We start from the raw sequence: 6,619 nt of genomic DNA, 5'->3' as shown, positions 1-6,619 counted from the left end.
AAAATTTTCAAATGAGAAATATCTGGTTTTCTACCAGTATACCTCTCCTCTGGAGTCATTCCATGTATTGCTGCAGTGGGAGTCCTGTTCATTATGTAGACTGCTGTAGCAACTGCTTCAGCCCAATAAAAATCTGGCAAGTCTTTTTCATTGAGCATGGCACGAGATACCTCTCCAATATGCGTGTTTTTCCTTTCTGCAATTCCATTTTGTTATGGGGTATGACTGCATGAATATTGCTGCTTTATGCCATGCTCTTGCAGGAACCTTGCAAACTCATTTGAGAGGTACTCTCCCCCTCCATCTGACCTTAGGCATTTTATCTGCAGGCCTGTTTCTTTTTCAACCATAGCTTTAAGAGTTTTGAAATGCCCAAAAACTTCACTTTTCTTTTTCATAAAATACACCCAAACTTTTCTGCTATAGTCATCAATAAAATTGACAAAATAATGACAGCCTCCAAGATATGCAGCTTTAGTAGTCCACACATCAGAGTGGATTAATTCCAATGGCTTCTTACTCTCTTGAACATGTCTAGGAAATGGTTTCCTTGCCTGTTTTCCAAACTGACAGGCTTCACATACCTTATGCATTTCTGCAACCTTGAATTTTGGCAAACTTGCAACAATATTTTGGGCCTGCATTGATTTAAGTCGCTGTACATTAACATGACCAATGCATTTATGCCAGATATCAATATCTGCAACTACACCGGTCCCATGTGCAAACATTGCTGCACTCAATTCAGACATGTCTGCATCCAATGTAAACATTCTGCCCTTCTTCTTTCATTTTGCTATCAAGCGACCTTTATTTTTTATATCCTCAACAAACCATCCATGAGGATTAAATCTGACCTGTAAGCCCTGCTCAACCATTTGACCAACAGAAACCAGATTCTTGGTGATATTTGGGACATGAAATACATCGGACAGGTATTTCTTTTTCCCATCCTGCATAGACAAATGAATTTTTCCAATCTGCATAATATGATGTGCAGTATCATCACCAGTCTCCACAAATCCTGGTTTTTCCATTTTTCTTGCATCCTCCATCCATTCTGCATGACCTGTCATGTGGTTTGATGCACCTGAATCAACATACCATACATCATTGCTTTCTTCTGCACTTGTCACAGAATTGTTCATGTGCTGCACCATAAACAAGTGCTCATTTCTGTCATCACCCTGTCTACTAGAAGATGCATAATTCCCTTGTTGCAGTTTTCCATTCATGATGTCATTCTGCTTTTTATAGCAGTCTTTAGCCATATGACCCATTTTACCACAGTAGTAGCATTCAACATTACTGTTTGCATTTTGGCCTCTTTGCCATCCACCACGACCTCTTTGGCTCCCCCTGCCTCTAGAGTTACCACGTCCTCCTCCATAGAACTGGTTTTCTTGAGTTTGCTGCATATTCTGATTTCTACCACGGCCTCCATATCGGCCTCCTCTACCTCTGCCTCTACCTCTTCCAGCATTTGAGTAGAAGACAGCTTCTTTTGAAGTTCCTCCTGAAGAAGATGCACCACCATTTCTCTGTTCCTCAGAAATTAGAAGAGCAATCAACTCCTCAAAATCAGAAAATCTTTCACGGACGGAAATGGATGTCCGAAACTGTGCATAATCCTTTCCTAGACCATTCAAGGTTACAGAAACTAAATCATCATCTTCCACTGGTGACCCAATGGAAGCAAGTGCATCTGCAATCTTCTTCACCTTCACGTGGTAGTCGTTGATGCTCATATTTTCTCTTTGCACATTGTGCAACTCTTGCTTGAGCTGCATTTTCCTGGCTTGCGTATTTGTGCTATACATTTTTGACAAAGTATCCCATGCCTCCTTTGGCGTACTTGCATCCTGAATATGCACAATCATAGAGTCTGAAATGCTGATAGACAGCCAATACATAACTTTCCTGGCTCTCTCATGCCATGCTTTAAATGCCTGCATTTGCTGTTGATTGGGAACATCAGGAAGAACTGGTTCTTCTTCATTTCCTGCAACAAATTCCCAATATCCTTTTCCCATAAGGAAATTCGTCATTCTAAACTTCCATGCTTGGAAGTTGTTCTTATCAAGCTTTTCAGTGACAATCTGTGAAAGAGAATCAGATGCCATTATAGAAAACTGCAAAAAATTCTGTCATTGCAAAAAACTAAGCTTCACCCTCACAAGGGCAAATCTGCAAAACTGGCGAAAGTGGTATTTGACCACACAGTCACTTCCTAGTGACGATTTTGCATCAACAGGTAACAAAGATGATTCTGTAACTCCCAATGTCTCTGTGCACAAGCATACGATGCAATTTCTATAGTAACTTTTCACCGACCTGTAGAACAGTGGCTGCACAGCATAAAACTGGGCCTTTTCTTGAGTGCATGCAGAAAACTTCCGCCTCCAAAACAAGCCCCGAAATGGCCTCAAATAAAAAAAACAAGGTTGCCAAGGGCTAAAGTCCTCACCCGCAGCATATAGAGCCCTCTTGCTTCACCGCGAAGGGCGTCTCAACCTGAGACAATGCACTCTTGCAATTTCCGGCTGTGCTACCTGCAGAGATCTACTCCCAAAACAGAAAATGAAAGCAACACTGCTCCTCTTACCAGAACACTGCGAGCTTGGCTTGCTTTCTTGAGCTCCTTACCATGAACAAGGCTCTGATACCATGTCAAGATTGTGGGAGAGAAGGAAGGAGTCTCACTTGAAGCTTTCTTGCTTGCACAATGGGGGAATACACATAAGGGTGGAGGCTGAAAACAGTTTTCCTCTTCTTAGTTGTGTAAGCCAAAAGAACTCAAATACAAAGAAATAGAAGAACCCTACATATGGGTCTCAAAACCAAACTCAACTAACTAAGGTGGCATACTAACTGAGCCACGAACTAGAGTAGATAAGGATAGCTATCATGTAGCTATTATTCATGGACGGTGTACCAACCGCGTTTGCAACTGACAAGTCGGTGACATAAATACACAACGGTCACCCTGGCGTATCACGAGTGGAGCTCGATATCTCAACAGTAGACACGAACGACATGTGGTCGTTTGATGCAGCTACCAGCGAGGATGGAAGCGGTAGGCCATTGTTTTGTTGAAGAAGGGGGTGAGAGGGAACAATTGCCATAGCTGAGGAGGAGGAGGAATGGAGGAGCGGAAACAGTGAGAAGACCCTGGGAGGGCTAGATAGAGTAGATGGAAGGGGCGAAATAGGAGAAGCAAGCGGGGGTGGATGGTGGGACTGATCGAGCAGACTAACCTGCAGGCCGTGGATGGAGAGGTGCAGGGAAGATTACTGGGTTGATTGGGGGTTTAGGAGTGGCTGCTAGAAGTGGACGAGTACAGGGAGGAGGCGAAAGTTGGAGTGGAGGGAAGATAGGGGAAAGGAGACGGAGGACAGGGAGGGATCGAGGCATGGATGACTCGCGGTCAGGGGAGTAGGATCGGGGGGGAAGACCAAGGCTAGCAGCATGCATGATAGTAGCATGAAGCCCGTTGAATAGCCTCGTCAATCCTCTCTTTCATTCTCCTCTAGCAGCTCAGCAAGTCTATCTTCATTCCTTGCTCTTTCCCTCGAAATGCAACAAAGAAAAAGCGTATTCCATGGCAAAAATACACCTGCAAATCCTTTCTTCTTGCAAGTTCCATGACCACCTCTTTCCCGGCCAGTGCACCAAATGAAGAGCACCCTGCCATGGCACAAATCAAACCACGAACTGGCCAAGAGAGGCTACAAGCACATTGCTGGCCACAAAACCCTGCAAGAAAACTCTCCTTCTTCTCACCAAGAATCCATATCCTCAAGACACACAAGAGGAAGGCACACAAGAAATTGGACAATTCTTCCATCCTCACCCTCTTCCTCTTCCTCACTCTCCATTAGATTTTGCAAAGGAGCACAAGAGAGAGGAGCAAGAACAAGAAGGCAAGTGTTGTGCCAAAATGAGAGAGGGAGAAATGAACCGTGAGAGGAGAAGATAAAGGAAGAGAGAGGGTGTAACCACCTCAACCTCCCACCTCCCCAAATCCCACGGTTGCAACCATCCTTTTCCTTTTCTTGCATTATAAAATTCAAATTTGCATACATGGACTAAGGTCTAAGGACCTTTCATTTTTAGCATGAGTGATGGGACCTGAAATGGGCCGGCACTGGCTATGGCACTAGCTGGACCTCATGCTCATGAAATACAAACACACCCTCACGGCCTCGCGGACCAGGAGCGTCAATCTATTGCTAAAGGAAAAACTGCCCTAAAGCCTAATCTATGCATTTATAGTTTCATCATTTTGTAGTCCAACGTTCCCCTTTCTATAAACTCCACAGAGGGAGAACCCATACACATTGGCAATAAATACCACGATCACATACATGGAGGCAACCTCTCGGTAGAAACACCGCGGCCCCACTGCAGCTCCCCTACATCGCAGGGATTGGACCCTTGATGCGCTGCTCAACATATAAAAAAACCGAACAAACTCCACTCTTCATTTTGGATCCAGGAGATATACCATGTGTCCCTACTTAATAGTCCCTTAGGAAACCGACCCTCTATCCTACGGCAAGGGATAACCTTACACTCTCAATCGTGGGTCAAATTCCTAAGAAAACAAGTGCTATGCAGTCCAGGAGCTTTTCCGTTGATACCATGAACTATGCATAGTGCATAATGTGAATGGTTTAGTGCACAAACAGAAGAAAATCAGCATTGTGCATCGTGTGAAACCATTCTTTTCATGATTTCCATGCTAGTGTTTATGTAATGAGAAAAGACACCGAGCCTTATGCTCATGCTGCCTTTCTCTTTATTTTAAAACAACGTCCTATAGGCATGATGCAACACATAAACCATATTTTAATTTATATTTTGACACTCAATCTCCCCTCTCACCCTACCGTTTAATGTTTTGCATTCGTTGATAGGTGAAAGGGTCATTTTATGCGTATTTCCTTACAAAGAAAGCGATAAACATGAACGGAAACATAGAAACGAGGGTAAACCGAGGCCAACCTCATGCTTTACCTTTATTATACGCTGCACAAACACACATGTAAATTTTTGGAATTTTTCTTTTACCGTTTCCTAATTTTCTCCCATTTAAAACCCATTTTTTACCATTTTTTGGTATTTTTTCTCTATTTTCTTCAATAAAAAATGACTAAAAATTAAGATTGATTGTGGGCTATGGCCCTTAGGTTCCTTGACAGCAAAATTTTAGGTTTTGTACGTGTTATGTCTCATATTTTCCATTTATTTTGCAAAAACTCCATTTTTATCCCTTAAACGCGTGTTTTTCGGGTTTTATAACATTAATTTCAGCCATATCACTTATGATTTTCTGATTTTTAGATTATAAATTGTTGAAACTCACAGAAAAAAACATCACAATGAATATTCAGCCCATGGGAACAATGTTTCATCACTCAAATAGCATAAAAACTCATTTTTTTTCATAAAAATTGAAATACCGCTTAGGCTTCGTGTTTCGGGGTCTCGGTTTTGCTGGCCTCTCAATGCACAAGCGGTAGAGAGGATGGTTCTAACAAATGATGTTTCTACCATTTCCCTTCTAAAAGCAAAAAAAATAAAAAATAAAAAATAAAAGAGAAAAAAAAGAGAGAAAAAAAATTATATAACTGTTATGGGAGAAAAGGAAGAAATTCTCTATCATAGTAGGCCTTGTTCCAAAAAAAGGTGGAAACACCCTTGGATGGGAAGCTGACTTTGGAAAAGGTGCTAACACCCCGCAGTTCAAGATAGCTGAGTCACCAACATAACCTTTCCAGAAGAAATTTGAAGCCACCTCCCTTGGTGTGCTGTCTCTGTAATATTAGTCTGTCTACCCTCCTTAACAGACGATCTTTCATACAAAATCATTGAAGTACCAAACGTGTCAGCTATCTCCCTGGATAGGCATAATCTTCAACACTCTGGTAACAAAAACAACCAACCTGATCTTCAACACCAACCCCTTGAGTAATGTGAGCTTTCATCCTAACAAGATGGAGACGTGAGTATGGACTACCCTTTGTATCTATCAAAAGAGTGTGAGATAGAGGGTGGGGTGAGTAACCAGTCTTTCCCTTCAAATCAAATGAGAGGTGACAGGACTGCGGGTCAGCCCTCATTCAATGTCCAGCATCTTCATAATTAGCAATCTTCATGTCTACATTGATCCAGAAGCAATCCGGTCCCAATCGGACAAGCTTTCCTTCACCATTCTTCATTTTCTCTTGCATGCAGAAACAACCCTTTAGGGGAGAGAGAGGGAGGAGAGAGAAAGACTAAAATCAGATTTCTTCATTGAGGCCACCATTCTACGAGCAAAGACAGGCGATAAGACCAGCCAATAGAGAGAAATCAAGGGCCAATGTCTGCTCCATGGGTTGTATTCAACCCCACATCATGATGAGAGAGGAGAGAGGGTGCAATTTGTGCCAGCGTGTTGCCGCCATGTTTCCTTAATCCTCTCCACGATTTTTCATGAAACATTTCATGTGGCATAAAATTTAGGGGGTCCAAGGCTCCCAAAGGGCACCACCCCTTTTGGCCAAACTTTGGTCACACCTTTTCACATCTTGACCGGTTTCTTGGCCATTTCCCCGTCCTGGCTCCAATTCGA

The sequence above is a fragment of the Lygodium microphyllum genome, chromosome 12 (genome assembly GCF_053477565.2).
Source record: "Lygodium microphyllum isolate KBCC chromosome 12, Lygodium_microphyllum_v1.1.10, whole genome shotgun sequence".
Taxonomy (NCBI): Eukaryota; Viridiplantae; Streptophyta; class Polypodiopsida; order Schizaeales; family Lygodiaceae; genus Lygodium; species Lygodium microphyllum.
The sequence above is the reverse complement of the archived record's forward strand: the minus strand, read 5'-3'. Positions refer to the sequence as shown.